Below are 27,962 nucleotides of genomic sequence, written 5' to 3'. Positions count from 1 at the left end.
ACTGAGCTAACATTAGCTAACAGCAGCTAACAAACTGAGCTAACAGCAGCTACAGTTGGCAGCAGTAGGACAGTATAATCTGATCCAGTTCCACCAGAATCACTGAATAAAGTCATAAAGTTCTTTTGCACAGTAATCAGTGAGGCCCGGCTAACAGTCACTCATAGACTGAATCAAACAGGAAGCACTCGGCTCCGGTGGCGCCAGACGAGTGCAAGCGTTTTTATTGGACGTAAAAATAGCACACGCCGTTCCCCGAGTACAGGATGACGTCATCAGCAACTTTTTATGGTTTATCAGGAAATGACAAACTCTACAATACCACGAAGAACACCTGAAAACACTGAAAACACGACTTTGTGTCAGTGTTGGACAGACACTGGAGGACAGAGGACAGATGGGCTCGTAAACTCACTGTCTTGGTTCATCACTCTCTGCAGGGATGTTTCTGGCTGCAGCAGACGTTTTAAATGGAACAGCGGAGCGTTCAGCAGCTTTATGGATGAGAAGCTCAAATCATGGAAGGCACTGAGTTTGCAATGTCGACAGATCTATCACAGCTCAGACGCTGTCACTGCCCGGAAACAATAGAAATCTACAATAACACTGAGTAAACTTTCATCAGAATTTTTCTCCACATACCTTCAAATATGAAATCATCAGCTGTTTCCTGTAGCTCAAAGGAAACAGTTTTAAACTGGAGGAACAGTTCATCCACTTTTCAACAGTTGTTTCCTCAGACGGCACCCCGAGGTGCCCGCCGTCGGCTCAGGTGGCACGGGGAGGTTTGTCGGAAAGGTTAAGCGATTCAGTGATGACACTGTTTGGCAAAATTTATACAGTTTAAGACCAGGTGTATTATCATGTGACATTTCAAAGAGGTCCATTTTTATAACACGGATGAGTAACAGAAACATAACCCCACTATCATTAACCACTGACTGGTCCAGCAGCAGTCAGCCCAGCTCGGCGTCTGTCTTTCAGCCTTTTATTTCACCAAGCTCTCACCAACCACTAAAAGTCAGTCCCACATTTACTCTTCGGCTTCTTGCTCGCTCACTCCTTCCTCCGTTGACGTCCTCTTCACTCTCTTCTCCTCTGCCATTATGTCCAAAGAGGCTGCTGAGCTCAGGTTGTCCGGCTCTGGTTGTCCAAATCTCCTTTGCTTAACGGACAGTGTGCAATAGAGTCCAATACCAAAGTCCAAAGTCAAAGCTGATGTTAACTTATGTATCGTCCAGCTCCTGTTCTGGCACGACACTGGTTCCGCTCCCTGTCAACATTCCCCTCAAACCTCCTTTTCCCATTGGTCCAAAAATGCCTCTGGCTAATAAACTGAGCGGTAGTTTACAACTTATAGTAGCTGCTACTGACGTAAAGCACCTGATCTCAAGACTGTTAGTGCTCAAGTTGCATTGTGGGTAGTGTAGGCGACAGGAAGAAGGAATCTGTAATCCTTTTTTTAACTGTTAAAGTCGTCTTTTAATAAATAAAACATCTCGTATCATATGTCTTGCATACTTTACCCCGTATTTACAACACGTAACTCATTCACTTCTCCCGCCCTCACACACTTTAATTACCCCGTGCTGTGTCCGTGTCTTACCCACAAACACACACTCACATTTACAGAAATCTACGGAGGCCAATTTGCAGCATAACGGGCAGATGAGTCATAATAATGGGAACAGCAGCTCGGTCCTCCCTCCCAGGGGTCAGTCAGTCTGCGTGTTGGCAGTAGAAAACACTCCTGTGGGTTTCTGTGGCATTACTGCACAGTGTGAGTGCTTTTAAGACCGGATCAATGGGGATGGACTTCAGGGACGGACATGTGGGGATGGAGGTGGTGGTTGGTGTTGGCTTTGTGACTGGCACATGCTGAGTTTTAAATCCCCAGATCCACATTGTGTTTCTGTGTGAAGAAAAGCATGTCGAGGTCATGAAGGGAACGAGGGTTCGAGCCCCGCACAGACCTGCTCGCATCGCAGGTTTAGCGTCCGCTAAAACCCGAGACGAGTTTCACGAGCTTCGATCTTAAAAAGTTTGTGACACATGTCAACAACACGTCTGAAATGACTCCACACGTCACAGGCGGCTGTCAGGAGGTTTATGAAGAGATCTCGCCTCACACTTTCCTCCAGAGGAAGGTTGAATTCTCTAAAAGAGGAAAACTTTTTCATTGTATCTCATAATTTATGTATTCGGCTGACGTCATACTCGAGAGCAATTTGCAGTAAACTCGTGGGGACTCGGTGTGTTTCGCTCCAGGTCATTTTTTGCAGGGTACATTATGGACACATTTGGAGATTGCAGAGATTGGCTGTCTCGTTAAGTCTCCGGTCTCGCTGTACGGTGGCTCACTGGTGACGGCGTTGCTGCAGTCTTACTGAGTTTAGCTTGTTCGCATGTAGCTCCACGTGCAGGACAGGACTGAGCAAGTAAATAAAGTGGAGTTAGGAGACACTTTCACAAAAAAGAGAAACAATCATGGTACAGTGCGACAGGAGGGTTGATTTAGCATGTCCAGTTGTTGGTAGTGTTGGAGAGGAGGTCCTCTCTGAAGAACGTGATCAGACGACCCCCAAGTTTCTCATTACCCTGGTGATTTGATGTTGATGTCATGATGTATAGTAGGTTTGGCTGGGAGGAGCTGGAGGTGGTGTGCTTTCAAACATGTAGATATGTCCAAGACGTATTCAGAGATCCGTGCAGAGACTGCAGGAAATGATAGATAGAGCTGAGTGTCATCTGCATAGAAAGTGATACGAGCGGATAATCGGATCCAGAGAGGAGGCCCCAGCAGCAAATCGACAAATACGTAGATCACTGGTGGACCTAAGGCACTTGCATGTCAATCAAAGCGTCCACGCTCTTAATCCTGCATAACTTTAAGCCTTAATATAATGTGAACAGGTGAGTTGTATATAAATTCACCCTCAGTACAGTTGTCATGAACGGGGAAATTAGCTACAGAGACCAAAACTGTTTTTTGTACCAGGCTGTAAACATGTTTATTTCTGCTGTGAAGTTGGACATTTGGACATGGGGACTTATGGAGCCTGACTCACTTCTGGAACCAGCCTCAAGTGGACAACAAGAGGAACTGCAGTGTCTCTGTAGAGTTGAGAGAATATTCTCATTGATATTATTTTTCACACTGTTATCTGATAAATTATTATTACAGCCTCTTTAAGAAGCCGACCACTCAGCTGGAGGATTAATATTCTCCAATCGATCAATCATCTTGATATTTCTGAATAATTTGCCAATGAATCACCTTTTTTTTTTTTTACTTGTCTCAGCAGGTACAGGTGAAACATTCACGAGGGCACCTTGTCTGATACTTTCTAATTATTATGTTCATATTATGACCTATCGTCTCGCTGCCCGGCGAATCTTGACAGAGCGGAGTTGGAGTCGGAGGCGAGGTGCAGTTCAAAGCAATGACACGCCGAGGTCAGATGGCAGCACAGACTGATGCGTCATCACAGCGTCTGACATCTCTGTGTCCTTCTGAAGTTGTTCACGCTCTGTAAACGGATCTTGTATCTAATTTCGCATTGCTCGCAGGATTAAATGTTGATCTTATTCTCGACGATAACTGGCCACAAACGAACGGCGGGAGAACGCACTGTTACTAATTTCAGCCCAGAAAATCTCGTCGCAAGAGGCTCTAAATGTGTGAACACTAAGCTGCGTGTTATGTAATCCTTAAACACTTTGCTTCTGATTCATAATAAATGCTCAGCGTATGCTTATCTAATGAAAGGTTGAGTCAGACGTCTATTTAAGTCTAATACATTCAAATTGAATTAGACTCCAGAGTCATTGCTGAATGCCGGCAGATAAAGACATGTTCGATAGCGGCAGCAGACTGTTTTGGCACGGCGCTCCGTCAGTTTGAAGCTGCTGTCTAGTCAGGCAGACTGTGGTCTGCTAAGTAGGTCATACTGTCCATGAGAAAAAAGAGACAAACAGGGTGAACGGATAGAAAGACGAACAACATCCGACAACAGATCGATGTCGACGTCGACACGAATGCAAGGGTCGAAAAACTTTGCATAGAAAACAAGTTTCACACAGGTTTTTATGTAAAATTAAGCTCAATTTTTAAAAATAAAAATAGGTACATTTTGCTGGAGACTGTCGTGCCAGAACAGGAGCTGGACATGCATCATGGATCGCGTTAGCTGCTCATTTGGTTAAGCTATAAATAACGTATCCACTCATAGTGTTTTGCTAGTGATAACTTTAGCAAGTATTTGGACCAGAGCCGGACATAATGGCAGAGGAGAAGAGTGAAGAGGACGCTGACGGAGGAAGCTAAGAAGAGAAAAAGGAGAGAGTGTGGGCGAGTGTTTTGTGTCGCTGACCTTGTTGATGTTTGTCCACTCGCCCGGCCGAGTGTCCACGGGGCAGAATTAACTTCCCATCAACACTCTGATAAACAAAGCCGATCTGTCGTGCCGGCTCTCCGTCACAGAGCCTCAAACATCAGCTGTTACCTCGCCTAAAGTTTGTTGTGTCATCACATCATCATGACCAAACATGACTCTCCTGGATTCCTTCAGGCCGTGTGAATTATATATATATATATATATGATGATGACGTGTTTAATGTATGAGTTTTATCCAGGTCGTTCATGTCCAGTCTGTAGGAAAGAATATATTAAGGAAGGAAGAAAAGAAAGGAAAGGAAAGGGGGAAAAAGGAAAGAGGAAAGGAAAGAGGAAAGGAAAGAGCAAAGGGGAGGAAAGGAAAAGAAAGAGCAAAAGGAAAGGAATGGAAAGGGGAGGAAAGGAAAGAGCAAAAGGGAGGAAAGGAAAGGAAAGGAAAGGAAAGGAAAGGAAAGGAAAGGAAAGGAAAGGAAAGAGCAAAAGGAAAGAAAGGAAAGGAATGGAAAGGGGAGGAAAGGAAAGAGAAAAAGGAAAGAGCAAAAGGGAGGAAAGAAAAGGAAAGGAAAGAGGAAAGGAAAGAGCAAAGGGGAGGAAAGGAAAGGAAAGAGCAAAAGGAAAGGAATGGAAAGGGGAGGAAAGGAAAGAGGAAAGGAAAGAGCAAAAGGGAGGAAAGAAAAGGAAAGGAAAGGAAAGGAAAGAGCAAAAGGAAAGAAAGGAAAGGAATGGAAAGGGGAGGAAAGGAAAGAGGAAAGGAAAGAGCAAAAGGTGTGTGTGTGTGTGTGTGAGCTGATTTGGACGTTCAGATTTGATATTTGGATTTTTTCTTTTTTTTTTATATTTGGCTGATTTTTTTGCTCTTTTTGCTCTAAAAATCTGCAAACACACGAACACATGAACACTTTACTTTCCTCTACTTGCCCCCATTTCTCCATCATCATCATCATCATCATCATCATCATCATCATCATCATCATCTTCTCTTTGTCACTCCTCGTTGCTGCATCACTGGTGAAGCCACGTGCTCTCTGTTTATCATCAGGAAGGGGAGGGAGACAGAAAGAGAGAGAGAGAGAGAGAGAGAGAGAGGACGACTCTGCATCTCACTCTCTCTCTCATTCGGTCTAACACTCTCCGTCGCTCACTCCTCCAGTCCTTCAGTCGCCCGAGGGACGCTCGCACAAAGACCAGACTGTACCGACCAGGAGAAGCTCTGAAGCTCTGAAGCTCTACGCCGCAGGTACAGTAAAGCTTTACGTGCCCGCAGCATGATTCATAATATGACAGCTTGTGTTTGAGGATGTGTGCAGACCCAAACCAAAAGAAAGTCTGTGTGAAGCTGACCTGAGCGTTGTCCTTAATCTGTCCAGGAAAGTAAGATTTAAGCTCCCATACGCTGGGAGGAGGTGGAAGGGTGGAGGAGGAGGAGGAGGAGGAGGAGGAGGATGTTAAAATGAGGGCAGGATTTTTGGCACAATGTGTGTGAATACTGCTGCTGAGGCTTTGTGCTCTATACTTTACTTCACTCCCGTCACCAGGCGTCTGCATTGGCGTGAATAAGGCATGTCGACAGGTTGAATTTATGGACCCCCCGTCCCTCGTCCCCCCTCCACCTCCTGCACGAAAACAAAGTGCGCCATTTACACCACGGCACCGCTCCTTCATGTAGTATAACACGGTGATGTAATAAAGTTTGGTTGATGTGTTTGGAAGTTGCACTTTTTTTTGAGTGTCAAGTGTCAAGAGAAATGTTTGCTTTGCAGCAGACCGAGGCGAGTGAGTGAGTGATGAGTCTACAGTAGGTGGGAGTCGTAAAAGTTGATTGGATTTGGTGCAGGGTATCGTGTTAGAGCTCTTCTGAGCTCTGCTGGCAACAAAAGGAGTGAGGCTGTAATGCACGATGGCATAAAGCTGGAAACGAGCCTTTAAAAATACTGTTTTTCTTTGGCTGTTGGTTGAATATCAGCAGAAATATGTCACATTTTTGCATCATTTCTCTGCAAGATTCAAACTATAAAACTTTTTTGTGCCTTTTTTCTTCATCGTGCTGCACGAATCGGCCATCGAAGCCGAGCCGAGCCTTCCCGTCGGGGAGCAGGAGTCTGTTTCTCAGCTCTGGGTTTATAAATAGATTTATAAAGAGCAAACAGACTCCAGCTTTTGTTCCTACACAGAGCCACACAAGCCGTGTCACAGCTCGCACCTTGTCACGTCTTCAGAGAATCAAAGATTTTTTTGGACTGCAGTGGCTAAATATTTAACGAGTATGAGTGTGAAAGAAATTATTTAAAGGCTGCGCACATATTTTGTCGAAATTGGAGTAGAGAGAGTCCCACAGTTCGCCGTTCCTTACTTCCATCTGTGATATGAGCACTTCCTCTATTATTTACTTATTGAATATAGTGCAATTAGTTTTAGCAGTCTGTACATTTTTCATAAGTGGAACCGGGAAAGAGAGAAAGCTAAAGCACAACAAGTGACGTACAGGACTCAACTTAGTGATCTAGGCTCGCTACTTAGCAAGCCGCCAACTTCCAAGTGGAAAACAATCTTAATGGTGTGTTCCCACCGAAGGCGTCTCCAATTTGGGTGTTTTACCATTGGACATTATGGCGGCCACTCAAGGAATTACAATTTTTGGCACTTCCATGTTGGCTTCATTTCCCAGCCGCGGAGGTTGACGCTTGGTCTTTACGTTGACCTGCATAGCGTGAAAACTTTCATTCGCTTCCCGTGTGAACACACCATTAAAGCGCCAACGTTTTCCTGAATGTTGAAAGCTGTGACAGCTCAAGTCACCAACAGGTTTGTTGGAAAAAGGTTCGTAAGATGTGTTGCGGCACCTCCTGACTTCATAGTTTATATTTCCCCTATATAAGTTCGACTTAAAGAGGCAATAATTGAGGCTTTAAGGGGCAAAAGGATGTTTTTATGATTCATACAGTTGCTGATCGAAACTCATGAATAATTGATTTTGTTTTGCTCCCCAAATCCCACTCTCAGTACCGTCCCCTCCATTCCCTTTCCTTCCCTTCCAACCACCCACTGGCACTTTCAACAGCTAAACAATGGAGGTTGGCACTGCGAGTGGGCTTCTGGAGAAAGCAGTGTTGTCATTACCGTGTTTTGCATGCTGATATATTTCCGCTTTGCTGAGATGGTTCTGTTGGATCTTTGCTCTAATTAGCCAGCGTCTATTGGGTGTCATTTCTATAAATTACAGTCTGTGTTGTTGCAATTGTGGATGCTATAAGAAGCCAATAAAAGTCCGTTAATGCAGCTTTTAAGACTTGCATAGAGATACTTTCCTGTTTTTTATTTAAGTGATTGTAAGATCTAATAACGAGGACTCCATCGCAGAATAACCTTGTTCTGTTAATTGTTAACTTTTCTCTCCCTTGTCTTTTGGCCGTCCTTTTAATACCTTCTGCTTGCTCTATATAGCTTTATTGCATGAAGTCTCCTCTTATTATTCTGTTCTTATGATTGCCTTTGCACCTGCAATGCACCAACACCAGTACAGTAGATCTTGTCTCTTGTATTTTTATACCCGCTGCTAGATGGGGCCTGGATTGTTTTGGAACTTCCCTCCCAAGGCTGGCTGCACGGTTCCACAGAGCCTCCTGCAGACCATGTACGTAGGATCGTGAAGCCACTGTTACCTATCTATCTACCTACATAACGTACCATACCCCCTTCGTGCCACACAGGTCTGTCCTTTATCCGACCTGTGTGGATTTTATCTTTGGCCATTTTCCGTCCCATCCGTTCCATTCTGTCAATCAGTCCAAGTCCAGTGTTTCACATGTTCATCCCAGCAAAACAACGAACCAGAACCAACAAATCCAGTTCATCATGTGGTCAAACGTGTAACTAAACAAACAGGACGAGTCTGTCGTCTGATTAAATATCTGTTTAGATCACAACAGATTGTGGGAATTCAGAAAGTGGGAGCAAAGCCAGACCGTGGCGCTGAAAATGTGGCGGCAACCTCGTCCAAGAGACTATTCCAACACCCTTTCAACGTTTTTACGTACATCAGAACAGAGTGTGTAGAATTAAGCGGCATCTAGTGGTGACGTTTCAGATTGAAACCAATTGAAAACCTGCATAATATATTGTCTGTAGAGAGAGAGTTGAACCTTGAAAAAAAAGGTCTAGTCTAACTTTTTCTGGAGCTTTCGTATTACCTGTTATCGGTGACTGAAGTCCTGTGATGTAATGAGCAAACTGAAGACTGTGACATGCTGTTGAAAGCTCAGGAAAGGAGCTTACATTGGTAATGGAAATCTCTACTGTTATGAGTCAATACGGAAATATGCACAGGACTGACAGTGTCTCTATCTAACGGCTAATGGCTATTGATGTTATCTCATGACTCTTTTCATATAGAGCAGGTCTAGACTGTCCTCTTCATAATATTATCTACAGTGACCCAACAAGTCCCACAATGAGCAGGAAAACCTTCCTTTAAGAGGCAGAATCACGTTGGATGGATCTGCCATGACCGGTTGAGTGACTAATGACTAATGTAGTAATTATATTATCAATATTATTCGTAGTTGGTGTCAAGCAGGTGATATGAGAGGTTTGCAACCCACAACTACACCACTAGGCGCCGCTGGATCCTACACACTGCTCCTTTAAGTTCATGTTAGGTGCAGTTTTATGCATAAATCTTTAAATTAAACCGAACTTATCTCATGACACTTTCCATATAGAGCAGCTGTAGACTGTCCTCTTCATAATATTAATTAAGGAGACCCAACAGTTCCCACCGTGAGCAAACACTTGGCGGCAGTGGCGAGGAAAAACTTCCTTTAAGAAGCAGAAACCTCGAGCAGATCATGGTGGACGGACATCTGTTCGACCAGTTTGTTTAGGGTCGTAGTTTTTGTAAATTTCGTAGACCACGCGGCGTACAGTTGGCTGGATTTAAAACATGTATTATATAATCATATTATATAAATATTCACTTGAAAACCTCCGGAAAAATCTACAGCTTGGGATATGTAAATATTTTACATTTACTTTCATTGGACCAGTTCTCGTAGCTCGTTCTAATGAGCAAAAACACTTGATACGGCTTGATTGGTGACTTTATAGATAAGTCTCACCCTCATTGGTCAATGTGACTATACCTGTAAAGAATCTGAGCATGTTCTTTCATCACACACATTACTATTTTCTCTCAATGTGTGTATTATCTATTACTGTCGCCCATCCACCTTGAGCAGTCAGGCCGGCTGCTGGCTGTCCTGTGTGATTGTCTTCAGTCGGTCTCGAAGGAACTGCATGTTCCACACACACACACACACACGCCTGTGCATGTGTACGATTACATCTTTGTCGAAGAGGTTCAGCGTGCACGCAGCGTTCAACAGTTCATCTACGAGTTAGCAGCTGCAACAAAGAGCGAGCGGGATGCCTGGGGTGACGCGCGGCATGTTCATGTTCAGACGTGTCATGATGTGTTAGAGTCAATGCTGCTGCTGACATATTGGTTATTGAATGTCTGCGCTGTGGTCACTAATGGAGGACGTCTATCAAAATGGAGGATGGCACACCCAGGGTGCAACATGTAATGTGTGGAAACAGGATGAGTTGTTATTCATGAAAACTAAAAACTCATTTCTGCTTTTGCACAGATTGAAGATAATAACCCGCCGTGTCCTAAGCGGTCAAACATTTTTCTCTGTTTTCTCATGATCTTTATATCGAAATAATAAATGTTATCCTGAAGATAACTTTAATGTAATTTTGTCGAGATCTTGAGAAAACTAAACTTTGTTTTCCTGAGGTAATGCCATAATTAATCTGAGATCTTAAGAAAACAAATGGATAGTCTAATATATTAAACTATTCATTGTAGCAATGTCAGAGGAGCAAGACAATGTTGCAGTTGCAACCATTTAAAGGTCCAGTGTGTAACATTTAAGGGGATCTATTCACTGAAATGGAATGTAACATTCATAACTATGTTTTTATTAGTGTATAATCACCATTTTCTAACATTTTGAACCTCAGCAGCCCAGAACAGACAAGTTTCACGGCCACTATGATTTCTTTTCTTTCTGTTTGAAATGAGAGGGTGAGGTGAGAGGTATTCAGTGGGCCGCAATCTGGAACTTCACCACTAAATTCTACACACTTGGACGTTTAATATACCAGACTATCCTTTTGTTTTCACCAGATCTCGAATTAATTATGTCGTTATCTCGAGAAACCAAAGCTTCGACATCTCGAGAAGTTAATGTTATAATGACATAAACAAACTCCTTATCACGAGAAAACTCTGTCTGACCACTTAGGGCTTCCGTAGAATCATAATCTGTCGAGCTAAAAACAAAATGTGTGTTTATATATCACCTCTGTAAATTCCCCTCAGCTGTTACTGAGGAAGCAACAACAAGAGGACGATAGCTTCGAGCGTATTCTGGTTTTATACGCAGAGGTTTTCAGATATCTGCGTCCTCCACAACACAATGGAGGTGAGAGGAATTGCATTTGTGGTGTCCATGGCGTTAAAAAAAAGTGAAGTTGCAGCATTCAACGGGGTCACGTATTTCCAAATAAAGTGTCCCCATCACTCTGGATAATCCACAGACCTTGCTGTTAATAGTTTTCATAGGAAATCTGTTCACGATAATGTCTGCAGATTATCCAGAGTGACGGTGACACAGTTTCTCTAAACAGATGTGGCTGCATGCAACTTCACTAGAAAGTATTTTTTCCGTGTGACGCCTGTGCAGTTCTCAGCAACTGCAAATGGTCTGTTTATAGTCATACCCCTTCAATACAGCGGCACGACGCCGGCTCCGGCCTGTAAACCTCCTCTTCTTCTTCCCGGTGGTCAAAAAACACCTGTGGCACAAACAATAACACTCCCCCAGTGCTATTGTGTGGCATAGTAGCATTTTAATGTGTAGCTCCGGTTCTGGCACGACACTGGCTCTGCTCCCCGTCAGCGTTCCTCACATATTCTCCATAAAATATGATCCAGTTTCACCAAAATCAGTGAAATAGTTGGTGGTGTGTTTTAGACGTACAAAAGTCAGTGTAGCATCAACAGTGTTGCTTTAAAAGCATTGTGAAGGGTATTCAGTTGGTTGCACATCTTCACCATTAGATACAAAAATGATACATTATGTCTTTTCATTATAAAATCCTTTCTGGTGAATGATAAGGTCTCCATCCTGCTACATGATTCCCTACACGTTCACTGTTGTTGGGGTTATGAAATCATTCATCCCCTCGGCTCGCTCCACTGAGCTTTGCTCCTCGACATCTGGTTCTCCGTTTGGTTCAGGAAGGATTCTGGCGATCACTCGCCTCTTCCCTCCATATACTGCTGGTGCCCACACACTGTCCGTCCGTCTGTCCTGCTGGCGTCCAACCCTGCAGCCCTGTGAGCAGACCATAGAAGCACAAACACTAGAATGGACATTCGGTGGCGTTTTTCAGTGCGGCCGCCTGGACCGTTTCCAACTGTGCCATTCAGCTTGAGCCAAATAAAAACTAGTCATAGTGTGTGGATGTCGTCGTGGACTAAGGTGTGGCTGATAGGTGAACCTTTCATCTCCATGCAGATACAGTCTATGTGTAGGGCTGCTACAGTCATCTATGGCCTATTCAGTGATTTTGGTGAAACTGGATCAGATTTCATACACAGTATATCTGCTGCTTTTCTCTCTGAGGTCCTCTCAGGCCGCTCAGCTTCAACTCTCTGTGATTTACAGAGTTTCCTCAAGGACAGATAGCTGATCCACCATTAGCAGGCGACAGAACCAGGCGGAGTTCAAGCACAACCCATAGGGAACAGGGAATAACGTTGCCCTACCGAGATGATTTACCACCTCAGTAGGCTACTGTCACAGGGTTGAGATCAGGGCTCCGTCCTCCAACAACAAAGTGGGATACACATGTTGAAACAGAAAAGGGCCTTCTCCAAACTGTTGCTCTAAAGCTGGAAAGTCGGATATTGTATGGTACCGGTTGGCCATGGAGGCCCATGTCAAACAGTCGACATGGGCTTCCATGTCAACAGGCTGTAAACATGTTGGACATTTTAACATGGGGACTTATGGACACTGACTCACTTCTGGAGCCAGACTCAAGTGGATGTTTGAAGAACTGCAGGTTTTAGCTCTTAGCCATGGAAGTTGCTGCTTGGATAGACCTAAAAAAACAAAAAAAACAAGGATCCGGTCCTGATTGACCTCTCGGTGTCTTCAGACGCTGATTTGACAAACAAATAAAAGTAGATTGGCTGTTTGCAAAGCTTTAATATTAAAACACCAACATTCCTGCTCGGACTGCTGCTCTAGATTTGTATTTTCACACTATGGCTCATGTGATGTTACTAGAATTTACATGATACATATAGATGCTATAAATGTTGTCTCAGCAAAGTCCCAGCTGTGAACTCATCCCCAACTATGTGTGTGGAGGCAGGTGATAATTACAACTGCTCAACCTGTCCTGGATAAAAAATTACCCCACCTGAGTACCGCTGGCATCCTGTGCGTGGTACGATTAAGGTGGAATTAATAAGGCAAGTAAATAGATGCATGAGTGGGCCTCACTTTGATCACTGCCCTCACCTCCAGGTAGCAGCAGCTCTTCATCCAACCAACACATTTGAAGCCGGGAATACATTTTAGATTAGACATCGAAGTAAGAGTAGTTCACTAGTTTCCCTAATAGGCAAAGTTTCCACTTTTATAGTACACTAATATCTTATACCACCAGAGATACAGCTAACAACTCAACCTAAACCTCTCCATCAGTCTCCTTCTTGGTCATATAGTCCTTACAGAGTCCGAAGATGTGTTCATGGGGTCATTGTCCTGTTGAAAAACAAACGATAGTCCCAATAAGCTCAAACCAGATGGGGCGGCGTGTTCAAGAAGAATACTTTGGTAGCCATGCTGGTTAAATATGTCTTGAACTATCACCAGAAAAGCTCCCCATGCCATCACACCTCCTCTTCCATGCTTCAGCGTGGGAACCACACATGTAGATCCGTTCACCTTCTCTGTGTTCTCATCAGTTTGGTTCATTGGTTTTCTATTCTGGCGCGCCACGTATCGGGGTAACACAGGGTCCTCATAAATCCTGAGGTCCCTGTAATGACTTCTGACGGACTTCTTCTCCACAACAGATAGGTACATAATGTAGACGCCTCTACAGAGTCAGATAACAATGTCGGACCACAGACGATCCAGAGAGGACGGCTTCTTCCTCATGTCAGGACAAGTGCATTGATAAATCCTCCATCCTCCTTGGCCGAGCTTCAATAAACCTTTCAGCGTATGACATCTTGGACTCCTGTGCACTTTATCTCTGCTGACTGAACACACAGAGTCTTATGGATCTTGACTAGTCTAATGTTTATTCTTTGTGGATCTTGGCCCGAGCAGTTCTTGTTGGTCTCCCTCAGTCGTGGATTCTTTGTAGTAATTCTGACACTGATGATTTTATCCAAGTCCTACTCACATAGACTTGAGGTCCAGTTGTAGACGGGGATAGATTTATCTAGTCCAGTTGTTGGTAGTGGAGGAGAGGAGGTCCTCTCTGAAAAGCTGGAGGTCTTCAGGAGGGACGCCCCTGGTCTGGTAGGAACTGGTAGGACTTTCCACCAACGGGGAACAACAGACGAGAAAAGTTTGGATTGTCCTTTATTGTTGTTTGATTGTATGAGGACGTTCAAGAACCGAGACTACTTTGTAGTCAGCGTTAGGGATCTGAATTTAATGTGGGCTGCTACAGGTAGACCGTGGTGCTCGATGAGCAGCGGATAACGTGACCTTTTGGGTTGATTGAAGACCAGGCGGACCGCCACGTTCTGGATCATCTGAAAGGGTTTCACTGTGCAGGCTGGGAGGCCCGTCAGGAGGGCGGTACAGTAATCTAGAGATGACCACAGCCTGGATCAGGAGATTGGTAGCATGTTGAGTCAGGTAAGGCTGATTTTTCTGATGTTGGAAAGTGCGAAATGGCGTGACCGGGTGACCGAGGCGTTGGTCATTGATCGTGACTCCTAAGTTTCTCTCTCCCAAGACATAGGGATTAAATTCTGGTGTGTCTGTCACTTGTCAACTCTGTGAAGCATTTATTTAACTGTAATGAACTTGGTCTTCCATCCCTGGGGCGGTCCTCATGGGAGCCAGCTTCATCAGAGAGTACACGTTTAAAGTTCTGGACTGACCTTCATGTCTTTAAAATGAAGGACTTTCAGAACATTGTGCTCTTTGTGTCTTCACTAATTTTCTTTTATGTATCTGCCATTTTTTCACTATTCAGTCAGAAATCTGTATCACGTCTCTTTTAGGGATTTTAAATTGCTCCCAAATTGAATTTCAGGTAGCATTAAAGGGCTCTTAAATTTGTCCTTTAGAAACCTGCCGATACTCTGAGTTAAATGACCGAATTAGGCTGGAGATTACAGAGGGCTCGGCGCCCCGTCCTCTGCACGGCGGCGGCTGCTGTAATAAGTCCAGCTCTCAGCAGAAACTCAGACCCTTAAGGGCTGTGATGCCACCACCGAGAGCAAAAATAAAGCTGTGAGCACAACATTGTGTGACAGGATGCTCTCTGTGCCCTCATTTTTCTTTTGTTTCGCCTGAATCAGCTTGCTGTGAATGCCATAATCTTTTGTTTCGCCTGAATCAGCTTGCTGTGAATGCCATAAAAGCAAGAATACAATCCAAATATGAGGCTGCTTATCTTTAAAACCCACTTTTTGGATATCGTTTGTATCCAGACACAAAGCTTTCATCTAACGACAGAGCTGACCAGCAAGATTTTCGTGCCAGAAGAGAAAGTGCCGGTGAGGGTTTCAGTCTGGAGCTGATAGCTGATACTTAATATTTAATCCTCCACTCCGACACTGATATCCGTGCTCTGGGTAGCTTCTCATCCACAGAAGACTCCTCTAGACATTCATCAGCTATAAATAATTCAAAGTTTCATTTCAGATGGCGGAGAGAGAGAGAGAGAGACGAGTTCTTAGCTGTGATTCCTGATTACAGCACTTCTGTTTTGCTTAAAGGTGTGCGAGAACATGCATGTCAGCAGGCGTGTTTGTGCACACGCGGACCGATGTCGGACCATGTCGGATGATGGCGGCGGGTGGGATGATGTGTGGGAGTGAATGTCAGAGCACGTCAGTCAGGATTAACGTCTCGAACAGCTCTGCTCGACTGGAGGACGCTGCTTCAGGGGTCGCATCCACTTAGTTCAATAACACCAGAGACGTCAAGTCAACAGGACCGCAACAAGAATGACAGTTCAATTCAATTTTATTTATATAGCACCAAATCATAACAAATGTTATCCTATGATTCTTTCCATGCTCTTAACCTTGACCTAAGAGTTACCACCATGAGCAAACACTTGGCGACAGTGGCAAGGAAACACTTCGATTAGTTACAAGCGAAAATGTGACGGTAAGATCGTAAGTCAAGGTAAAGAAAAAACAAAACAAAATGCTGCAATCGTGACTCCAAATGGCTCCAAACGAGTTCAGATCTGGTTCTTGAACTGGTTTTGTTCAAGACTCAACAACAATAGTCAATCGATAGCAGTCAATAGTCAATAAATATGAGATAGGAGTAAACCTATTAGGGAGAAACTAAGCCTAATGCATTTTAACATCTGTAATACTGGTGGTACTCGAAGAGCTGAATATATTCTTAGGTGGCAGGTTTGAGAAACACTGGTTCAGACAGCTGTCCACTGGTGATATAATGTACATGATGCTGGCAGATATAGAGAGAATTGTCAGTATTGTCAGTTTGGGAGCATGAGTCACTGATGTCATATTTAGTAATCCCTCTAAACCCTGCCCTCACCCTCAAATAGCTCCTGCTTACCCTCAGATTTGCTCAGCTTCTGCTCCTGCACTCAGATATATTGTTGCTTGCACAGCCCTTCTCTTTTTTCTCTTGGCTGCTTCTGTGTGCTCGAGATACGTCTGCCCGACCGGCGAAATCTCAGGTGTAATGCTGACCAGCTCCCGAGTCGTGAAGGTGACATCGTGTTCTCCTCTAGTACACTGACAGGAGGCCGGTGTGCTGCACTGCTACTGTTATATCACTGCTGTCTGTCAGTGTACCACTGTGGTAAATCTGGACAGCTGTGCACGTTCACTATGAGTGGATACGTTATTTTTATCTTACCAAATGAGCATGTTACTGTCTTATGTATTGTCCAGCTCCTGTTCTGGCACAAAACTGGCTCCACTCCCCATCAGCATTCCCTGTAAACCTCTTCTTCTTCTTCTTCCCGGTGGGAAACATTTTCTCCATAAAATACGATCCAGTTAAATAGTCGGTGCAGGAAATCTGTGCAAACAGCGAACCATGTATCAAGCGTACAGTTTGAGCAGAAGCAGAGCAAAGGCTAAAATCTGCTGAACGAAGCTCGCAGAGTTTCCTGTGTTGTTTTCTGCTTTGTTTCACAGTTTTATGGCCTGAACTCAAAGAACACTGGCGTGAAATCAAAACGAACTAAAGCTCAGTGAAGACGACTTCGAGCAGAGCTGCAGCAGACAAGAGTCGTATTGATTTCAGAACGGTAAAAGTCCATTTCCAGCCGGTGTGTTGTAACAAAAGTGAAACTCTGACAGTCGTGCCTGGAGTTCTGTTCTTCAGTGATCCGTCACACTCACAGTGTTAACATGCAGGTATAATGTTCACCTTTGGCTGAGGTTGAAGCGTTGGACAAGATCAAGTTTTGTTGATCTAATGTTAATGTTAGTCTAGTTACAATCAGAGACAGTTTGCTACAACCAGCTCTACGATGTATAAAGGCCCAGGAAGAGAGTGACTCAGCCTGGGCAGCTCACATTGTTGTTCCCTTCCTCCAGACTGGCAGCCCCTACAGGGAGGTCGCTTGCTGGATGTCAGTCACACTGCTGTAGAAAAGAGACTTTCATTTCCCTGTTGATCTCAACACAAATGTCCGTTACAGGCTCACTAGCCAGCCAGAAAATCACAGCGCTATGTCCCACTGCCATGTCTCTACAGTGGCACTGACTACAGATAAGAGTCTTTTGGTGTTTTCTCGCATGTGTCACAGCTACATTCACACTCTGAAGAAGAAGAGTGTTCCCACCACGAACAAACACTTGGAGACAGTGGCAAGGAAAAACTTTCTTTAAGAGGCAGCAACCTCGAGCAGAACCCGGACCGTGGTGGACGGACATCTGCAGAAACCGGCTGAGTTTAGAGAAACATACTAACTATAACTATACGTCATCAGGACCACAGCTCGACCAATCCCCGATCTCTGCCTCTAGCCACGATTTGCGAGAACGTGCAAGACGAGAACGCAAAGAAACTCAGAGAAAGAAGTTGGTAACATGCATTGATGGGACATGAATGTGTTCAGATTACTGACAGCATGGACAACGGACAAAGTAAAGGTGACGTCACCCATTATTCTCTGAGGCACTGTTGTGAAGCTCGAAACCTGTAGCGCTGGCCGTCGCAATCTTGGCCGTCCTGCCACTTCTTGCCTCTTGGCTAATCAAAAAATCGGCAAAGACGAGGATCATCGGCGAACTTGAGACGGGTCAGATGACGCCTGGGTGGTCAAATAAACCGCCCGTAACGCCACCTACCTGTCAATCAAAGTGTCCGACTCTTAAATGTGGAGTAGGTGGATCACCAAAGTTAGAATTCATCTTCTGGGCACCATGAATGTTGGCCTGGACAGTCGTTTTCCACACAAACACTTGTTACAGTTGCTGAAGTCGAGTTTTCTCATTTTCTAGCTGAAGTATCCGTGGAAGTCTCTGACTTTTTTTTGTCCTTGTTGCTTGTACTTCAGCAGTGGCTCCATCTTCTCTGGCTCTTCATCATCCGGCACAAACGTCTAGGTAGTGGTGCATGATTTCACTAAAGAGGAGGAGGTGGAGGAGAGAGGGAGCATCCATATACCCTTTAGAGGCCTGTTATCCTCTTTGAAGTGTGGAAGCCATATGTCTCATTAATTCACTTGAGCAGAGTTGCTAACCTTGTAGCCCGACAGAGCTGGTGGAGGAAAAGTGTTGGGAGGAGGTTCAGCAGTTTTTACTCGACATGTCTGAAACGTTGACTGAGCAGATTTCCTGGTATGTTGAGCAAATAAAAGTCCAGTCAGTGTGACTCAGACATTTCAGCTTCAGTGCTTTTATTTCAGTCACAGCTAGCGCTTCCAGTGACCGAACACAACCTCTGAAACCAGCAGTGGTCAGTCTGACCCGAGGTGGTTTTCTTGCCAGGTTTGGTTTCTGGCATCTCAGAGCTGTGTCGGTACGGTTAGCTACACGACTGACCTAAAGACTCTTGTGCCAGCGGTGTCTTGCTCGCTCAGTCTCTCCTTTTCGGTCCTTTCTTCTCCAACGTTACATTGCCTGCTTACCCAGCTCAGGTTCTGGCACGACACTGGCTCTGATCCCCACCCTGGGCGTGAAAACTTCTTCTAAAAACAAAAACCTCCTGGTCCAAAAGCCTGTGGTAACAACACTAACATTCACAGTCCGGGCTAACATGAGCTAACAGCAGCTACAGTTGGCAGCACTTTTTATGGTTTATCAGGAAATTACAAACTCTAAAATACCATTGTAGTATATTCGGTGGTGATGCAGTTGAAGATGTTTGAAGAGAAACTCTGCGGACACTGTCTTAGTTGTATAACAAGTTTATTACAACAAGTTCAGTATCGTAACAAGTAAAACGTTACTTGGAGAGCTCCTGGCCGAATGATGAGAGACTCTCTATGCAGGACAAGCCCTTGTATAGGTAGTTTAAGCCCCCAAACCATACCTATGACCTGACTCCTTATCAATCCATCTAAAAAAGTCTTTGTTCTAACTAAACATCTAGCAGTGGCTCCGACCTGGCAGCCCTCTGGCTCCCCTGTCCTAATAACCTCTGACCTAGGAATGGTCAAGGTAACATCCCATGACTAAACAAATATCTTCAAATAAACCACATGTCTATAACAGCATCAGCATTAGTATGTGACTATGCATCTATGTGCAGACACCTCACCATCTCTGTCCTGTTTTCTCGTCTTATTCGTCCTCCCCGTCCGTCTCTCTCTCTGCCTCTGTCTCTTTTTGCTGTCCCAGTTTCCAGGTATCGATTCGGTGAATTGTACATTAGATCAGATGCTTTCCCATCCGCTTGGCTGTGCAATTGATTTCCCGTGTGACAGGAAGCTTCTCCCTCAGCCTCTTTACTGTCCCTGCATCCCCCTTAAAGTGCTCCACTGTCACTGGAGTTAAAACACCGGCTCCGCCAGCCGAACATTAAAGAGTAGAGACGAATTGACGCTGAGGTTTCTGCCCTGACTTTAACAGTTTTTGTTGACGCTGTCAAGAGAGGTGATAAGTAACTCTTATGTTTTCTACTGAGGCTGTAGTTTGTAATCATATTAAACTGTGGAACTGAAGCCAATGCAGAAGTGCCAAAAACTGCAGTTCCTCTAACGTCCACTTGAGGCTGGCTCCAGAAGTGAGTCAGCCTCCATAAGTCCCCATGTTCAAAACTTCACAGCAGAAATAAACATGTTTACAGCCTGGTACAAAAAAACTGTTTTGGTCTCTGTAGCTAATTTCCCCGTTCATGACAACTGTACTGAGGGTGAATTTATATACAACTCACCTGTTCACATTATATTAAGGCTTAAAGTTATGCAGGATTAAGAGCGTGGACGCTTTGATTGACAGCTAGGTGCTGTTAAAGATGGGTTGTTTGAGCAACCAGGCGTCATTCAGACGATACGCGTCTTTGCTGATTTTTTAGATTAGCCAAGAGCCACCACACTGAGGTTCACAACGGCTCTTCAAGAAACCTGTGGGTGTCACGGATACACCGTCCATTCTTTATACTGTCAGTGACTGACATCTTCAGAGGTCTAGTGGCGATGCCTTGACAGGTCAGGGCTGTTTTGGGTGGCAAAAGTTGGACCTACACAATATTAGTCAGGTGTTCATAAAGTTATGGTTGGGCCTGGAGATGCTTGGTGGGATTTGAACGTACTCTGATAACTGCTTTGAGCAGCGTGAGGTGGAGATCATCCGTCACTGTAAAGCTCTGCATGTGCGCACCTTTAATGCGGTCCGCCTTCATCTTCAACGGCTCAGAAGATCACGGTATTAATCACAAGACAATGCTAACGGAGTCCCATAACCTTTGACGAACTGTGGGAGGACGAGACAAAGAGAAAAGGTTGCTACAGTAGGCGTTGGAGTTGGCAAGACGTACTCGTGAATGGAGAACAAAAGGAGGACGGCGTGTGATTTAAAAGCACCTCGACAGTGTTCATACGACGGTGTCAGCTCTGTTTTTAATAACTCAGTGTGAAATAAGATGCGGCGTAGAAGATGTGTAATCCTTGGACAAGTTAGTCTTATAAGATGGTGAGAAAATAAACAGTAGTGAGGAGAAGGTGAACCAGAACTGATGGGACTTGGTTTGGTTGTCATAGAAACTCTGTCGGCCAGAACTAAAAACGACCTAAGGAGGGAGAGAAAAGAAAAGAGGCCGGGTCCATTTTGTCCTCCTCAACAAACAAAGCTGTTTTCTCCTTAACTTGAAAAATAAAATGGAAAACACTTTCTCTGAGAGAAAACACTCTTTTTTTTTGCTTTATTTTGGCGGTGTTCCTTCCTGAAAGAGAGGACAGAAAGCAGGGCTGTAAATAACTCCTCACCCGCTGACACTTTGGCAGCCTGGCCACAGTTGGTTTGAGGGATGAAGAGAGAGGCTTTGAAGTAAGTCCCTCTCTCCACTGTGGATAGAGATTGGACTGGCGATGGCCGCATTCCTCATCGTTCAACTCAACGGCTTTACCGGGCAGGCGAGGCGGCACGGTTCAGTTATCGTCCACAAGTGGGATGGAGGAGGTGACGTGGAACGTAAAGAATCCTCGATGTGTTAAAGCTTACAGGAGCCACGAGAGTTTAAGGAACAAAATGTACCGAAAAATGAGAATGTCAACCATAGAATGCATAAAAAACATAGACCGTGACGTCAGTCGTAGGTTTGTGAAGAGTCATTGTGGGGACTGAGTCCAAAAATAGGCAAAGATATGGCGACCTCTGTAACTCTGAAGTGAAGCCAACAAACACTGCAGTTCCTCGAACGTCCAGCTCTTCAGAAACCTGTGGGTGACGTCACAGCAGCTACGTCCAGGTTTTAAACAGCCATAACTTTAATATAATGTGAACAGGTGAGTTGTATATAAATTCACCCTCAGTACAGTTGTCATGAACGGGGAAATTAGCTACAGAGACCAAAACTGTTTTTTGTACCAGGCTGTAAACATGTTTATTTCTGCTGTCTAACATGGAGACTTATGGAGACTGACTCACTTCTGGAGCCAGCCTCAAGATGTTTGAGGACCTGCAGTTTTTGGCATGGAGGTTGCTCCTTGGTGTCAACATATCGTGCAAACTGGATCTTTCAGACCATACCTTGGCCTTTAAAGGTTCAGTGTGATATAATATACATACAATGTCTGTAATTGCCTGAAAATAATCAAATCTTCTGCCATAGGAACCACCAAACCGACAGCAAATTTACAGAAATCTGCTCAAGATATTTTAATCAGGACCAAAGAGTTCATCGAGTGTACACTGACCACACGATCAACAATCTTTATGTAACATGAACACACACCGTAGATTCACTAACAGGAGACACACACTCACATCTCTTACTAAAGAATCAACATAGTTGCACACAACAACATCATGGAGCAATAAATCAGAGGAGGACAGCGCTGGTATCTTTCCACCGGCAGCAGTGGCGTCATGAAGCCAAATATAGCTGGCGTAGTGCAACGGTAATTGATTTCACAACCGGGCTTGTCTTATATAAGGATGTCAGAGTGAATAGAGATGGTGAGAAAGAGAGGGATGAGGGAAGAGACTGGTGCTGGAAAAGAAGGGACGAGATGCTGGAAGACAGAGGAGGAAGAATGTAGAGAGTGTAGAGATGTCAAACAGTGGTGACGGATTCGGAAAACAGAGATAGAGCGAGTTCGACGAGCGAGAGCAGCTGACTTAACGGAAACACAGTTATCCTGATACTTTATGTACTGTTTAAATGTTTTAACTCTATGTTTGTGTTTTGTCACGTCGATGCTCCGGGTTGCCAGATATAGCTAACGAATAAAGTCAACGTTAGATTCAACACGACCTCAAAAGCTCCATGAGCAGAAACGCGGTAAAACGCGGTAAATATTGGAGTTATATTTGAAAGATAAAGACAGCTTGAAGCCCAGATGAACTCGGCAGAGCGCCGGTTCAATAATTCAATCAAAACACTGGATCCTGACCCCACAATGCATCATGGGAACTGACAAAGACGGTGCAAGGAAGCTGGAGGACTGGCCAGGTAGTGGAAACTTTTCCACACATATAACTTCACAAATCATTTCCCTTGAAAAGTTTCCAAAGTCACTCCAGATATCTAAATCACGTCACATACTCATTAGCAGTGAACAGCTGGGACCTACTCGGCTCTTACTGCCAGAGACGGAGGCTGCTTTCTTGGGGAAGTGAACTGTCGAGTGTGTAGGGAGGACTGGCCAGGTCACGGAGACGTTTCTTAAAAGTTGCCAAAAGTGTCGCGTACGATGTTTCTTCTACCGAGTTATAAAGTTGAGATTACTATGCTGGACGTAACAATGAGAAAAAGTCGTTTTATTTCTCTGCTTCATGAAATAAATCGCGTTGCGCTCGTTCATTGTCTTCAATCTGGCAACCTGCATGAGCTTGAAGTCTGGAGTCGCTCTCCGATATTTTAGTTTTTAACCACTAGATGTCACTGTTTCAAGCAAAGTTACATATTGTTCCTTTAACTTTAAATCTGCGCTAATCAATATTTAAATATATATAATATATAAATATGAGACCAAGAAACAGGCTGTAAACATGTTTATTTCTGGTGGGAAGTTGACATTTGGACATGGGGGACTAGGGAGACTGACTCACTTCTGGAGCCAGCCTCAAGTGGACGTTAGAGGAACGGCGCTTTCCTCGGTGGCTTCTTCACGTTCACAGGTTTTCCGCTTGATTTCAACTAGCTGTCATGCGTTAAGTGTTAAAAAAAGGCTGGGTGACGTTAAATCACGTGTCCGTGATGGTCATTTCTAGCCTAATTACTTTTGCGTGTATGGCCTTGTGAAGCCGCACTAATAAATATATAATCTGTGAGGAGATAAAAGACGAGTGAAGTGGTGATAAACAAGGAAAATGATGACGGAGGAAAACAGCAGCAGACTGCCAGCCGTAAAGTGATGGAGGAGCAGGAGGAGGAGAGGTGGTGTTGTTTGCTTCTGTTCTCATATTAATACTCCTCGTGGCTTCGTTCCAGCGGCCTCGGAAAAGGTCAGCTCACCCCTTTAATAAACTGGTCACGATGGGAGGGAGAGAGAGAGAGGAGAGGGAGGAGAGGGGTGGGGAGGAAAACAAATTATTATGAATGGCTCGTTTGTTTTTCAAGGCTGAGGATGAACTGTTTAAAAAGGTATATCGGTTGGAGATGCTTCTTAGATATTTGGACCTGGTTTGGTTTGACTCCCTGGTTACTGGTGCTGGTTTAATTGTTGTTTTGCTTAGTTGAACTTATTGAGAAGAGAATCGAAGTTGAACAGTAAATCACGTTAACGTGACTGAGTCAGTTTGACGGCCGTTAGCAGTTCACTCTTATCAATGTTTCCATCATAAAGTCTGTAAATCACCTCGGTGGTGTAACTTTATTCCCTGTTGGTCTCAGAACCTGTGCTCGGACCCGGTTCTGTTGCCCGCCTGCAGTTAAGTAGTGTTAGTTAGCTATTTTAGCTTTAGCTAAAAAAAAAAAAAAAGTAGTAGTCACATGAGATCTGATCTTGGTTTTATGTGATGAGCAGTGACGTTTGGGAAACACTACAAACTAATCATGGAGCTCATTTTAAATGTTCTTATAAACTATTTGACGGTACAGATGCTTTGTTTCTATTTTTAAAAATAAGTATTGGTAGTGGTGTGCATACTGTTTTGGTACGATCCGATACAAAGTAAATACGGGCCCGTCGGGGTCGGTAGCGTAGGGGGTAAGCGGGCCCCGTGTGTGGAGGCTATAGTCCACTGCAGCTGGCCCCGGTTCGAATCCCGCATCGGACGGAATTCTGGTGTCTCTGCTTCCTGTCTATCTTCAGCTGTCCTATCATAAAGGCAAAAAAATATAAACTAAAAAATACAGGCCCGTATCGCGATACCGATACTCAATAATAAGGTGGACGCGCATTGAATGCTAAATCTCAATAATTTTATGACCTTAATGTTTTTGTGATGTTCCTTTTTATTATTAAAAGTTAAAACCCAGGACAGATTAGGACAAAGTTTAGAATTAAATAGAAAATGCTTTATTATCCAAAAAATAAAACAAACAAGTACTGAAAACTATAATACAAGCGGCGACCTGGCTGCTTCCTCTTTGAAAGCGCAGCATTGCAAACAAGAGGGAAATCGATCCGATACCGTGGTATCATATATCGATATTTGGATCAATCCGCCCACACTAGTATTTGGTCCGATTTCAGCCACGGTGTGTGAAGTTTTCATGCTACCATTGAATAGAAGATTAAAAAACAGCAGCAGAATTATAAAAACCAGATCTACAGAGCGTTTCAGCTTCTTTCAGCTCGTGTTCTGCTTTTTCGGAGAAGCTCTCTTCACACTCACAAAGTCAAAGTGTGCGGTGGTCTTCTTGCACAGATTAGATTTGACGCGATGTAAATTTCAGAGGGTGGATCTTGTAAGTAGTGTCGTTGACACGCAGGGTCACAAACACACAAACACACACTTCGTCAGTTGCTGAGGTGACGTAAAGTGCCATCTGGGCTTCGTCTTTTTCAAGGGTGTCAGATAAAAACACAGATTATGTTGAACGGCTGCCAGAGAGCAGAGAGAGAGAGAACAGTAGAGGACAGAGAGAGAAAGGGAGAGAGGTGTTTGATGCCGCTGTAAAGGTGTTCAGAAAATAATCGTGTCCATAGAGATAATTTTGGATTGTTATTTGCCCTGGTTTTAAGATATTTGCCCCAGAAAGTTACTGCCTCAGTTCAGTGGAGATGAATTAAGCAATATTACATGAGAGGGTGTGCTTTAACGTCATTATTGGCACGTTAAAGCACACCCTCTCTGTAATATGTGGATTATACAATACAACAATTACCAACTTAATAAAGTTTTCATATTTTGGGGCAATTTACTTTCAAAATAAACATTTAAATTTACAGAGACTCGACAGTCCCAAACGTCCACTTGAGGCTGGCCCAGAAGTGAGTCAGTCTCCATAAGTCCCCATGTTTAAAACTTCACAGCAGAAATAAACATGTTTACAGCCTGGTACAAAAAACAGTTTTGGTCTCTGTAGCTAATTTCCCCGTTCAGACAACTGTACTGAGGGTGAATTTATATACAACTCACCTGTTCACATTATATTAAGGCTTAAAGTTATGCAGGATTAAGAGCGTGGACGCTCTGATTGCAGCTGATTAAATCAACAGTCTGGGTAGAGATGAGCTTTGTCTGCCCTGTTTCATCACGTGCTGACTGAGAAAGCAACCATACCGAAGGTGCCTCAGAGGAATAATCATAATTTGTAGTAATCTGCAGTCATCGATCCGTCTAACTTCACATTAAATGGGGTGAATCAAATCTGTAACAGCCCACATACCTCAACAATAAATGTGTGTTGCACGTTGGTGTACTGATGCGTCTGACCCAGATCTTTGTGTCTGTGTTTACTGGGGTTCTTGTGTATACTGTGTGTTATGGCGTGTGTGTGTGTGTGACACAAGGGATTAATTAGACCTGACCACACCGAGTCCTCGAGACCCGCAGCAGCTGATATCCTGCCTAGTCCAGCAGCAGTCAGCGCCCAGCTCGGCGTCTGTCTTTCAGCCTTTATTTCACCAAGCCTCACCAACCACTAAAAGTCAGTCCCACATTTACTCTTGTCCGGCGGCTTCTTGCTCGCTCACTCTCTCCTTTTCTCTTCTTAGTCTCCCCGCAGCGTCCTCTTCACTCTCTTCTCCTCTGCCATTATGTCCATAGAGGCTGCTTTGCCTTAACGGAAGTAAGTGTGCGAGAAGTCCAGTGTTCTTTATAGCTTACCAAATGAGCAGCTAACGTGATCCATGATACTAACTACCTATTGTCCAGCTCCTGTTCTGGCATTTAAAACCTCCTCTTCTTCTCTTTCTTCCCGGTGCTCCTGAGCTAACAAACTGACTAACATGAGCTAACAGCAGCTACAGCTGGCGGCAGGTTACTTCACTGTCCATCAGGAAACTCTGTAAAATCGCATTTTCCTACGTTTTTCTCCATAAAATATGATCCAGTTTCACCAAATCAGTGAAATAGTTGCATTTTAAACGCGGTTGAACAAGGCCGGCTCGGGCTTCTGATCTCAAAGCATCACCGCTTTCCTGTCATATGTTTTTGTATCGACTTTTCATTGAGTGTCACTGTGTGCTGTCCTGTAGCTGTTGTTGTTCTTAACCAAATAAATCAGAGCAGCTCTGCAGGGAGACTAATCCTCATCTTGATTCCATTTTCCATCAGTTTTCTCATCATGTCAGACGCTCAGATTATTCCAGTTCAGTAAATCAACATCCAATCAGCTGATCAGTCTGAACCCATCGGTAATTTCACAACGTGGATTTGTGAAATTACTCCATGAAGGACGGCTCCATCCCATTTAGCTGTAACTGAACTGTCATCGTCATGTAAAGACACCAGGAGCAAGTGCTGATGAATGTTGTTATTTTTAAGGTTAGACACAAACACACACTCATGCATGATGAAATGATAGTGTAAACCTTTGTGTGTGTGTGGTGTGTGTGTGTGGCCATGCTGATGCAGGTTGCTGTCCAGGATGGCGGGGATGAAGGAGCAGCAGTTCACGGAGGAAAGCCCCTGCTGCCGGAGCAGCGAGGAGTGGACTCAGACATGGTCAGCCACCTGGTTTATTCTTTTATTTTGAAGGAACCGCCTGGAAGTCTCAGAGATGTTTGCACTCATTAGCGGCTTAAATTAGAAAATGTGCTTGTTACCCGCGGAGGAGGAAATTAATGAACTCCATCCAACCGTGACTCTCTGATAGCGACGCTCATGAGAAGATGAAGGCTCGTTTAAGCTGGGAGAGAGTGTCGGAGGATAAAGAGGGGAAAGTGAGCGGTGGGCGGTTACATAAAGGCCACTTATCCATTACCTAAGCAACAGATGTGGCGAATCGGGAGCTCTTGAACGTTTCGAGAGTCACTGTTGCAGGAATGATAGAAATGGGTGCGACGTGCCAGATCTACTCGATGGAAAGCGACTTAAAGAGGCTCGATAATGCCTGAAAAAGGCTCACACAGACGTTCAAAGTGAGTTATTCTCACAAGCTGCCTGAGTGGAAAGAAAGAAAAATAAAGTAGATGAAGGCTGATTTTTTATTACTGTGGGAAGCAAGATCATTACCACTAGAAAAGCTGCTGTACCGGCAGCACCGGTTACCCAAACTACAGGAAGCACAA

General features: G+C 44.2%; 1 long non-coding RNA gene across 1 annotated transcript in view; it reads left to right on the top strand.

The window, feature by feature from the left end:
* The window catches only part of LOC113748380 (uncharacterized), a 29,483-nt gene extending 2,104 nt beyond the window's left edge, over nucleotides 1-27,379 (top strand). Inside the window, exons 2-3 of the long non-coding RNA XR_003464314.1 lie at nucleotides 5,437-5,634; nucleotides 27,307-27,379. This is a non-coding gene — a long non-coding RNA (uncharacterized LOC113748380). The remainder of the gene's footprint in view (nucleotides 1-5,436; nucleotides 5,635-27,306) is intronic.
* Nucleotides 27,380-27,962: the final 583 nt, after the last annotated feature.

The sequence above is a fragment of the Larimichthys crocea genome, chromosome XX (assembly GCF_000972845.2).
Source record: "Larimichthys crocea isolate SSNF chromosome XX, L_crocea_2.0, whole genome shotgun sequence".
In the NCBI taxonomy this organism is placed as follows: domain Eukaryota; kingdom Metazoa; phylum Chordata; class Actinopteri; family Sciaenidae; genus Larimichthys; species Larimichthys crocea.
The sequence above is the reverse complement of the archived record's forward strand: the minus strand, read 5'-3'. Positions and strand labels throughout refer to the sequence as shown.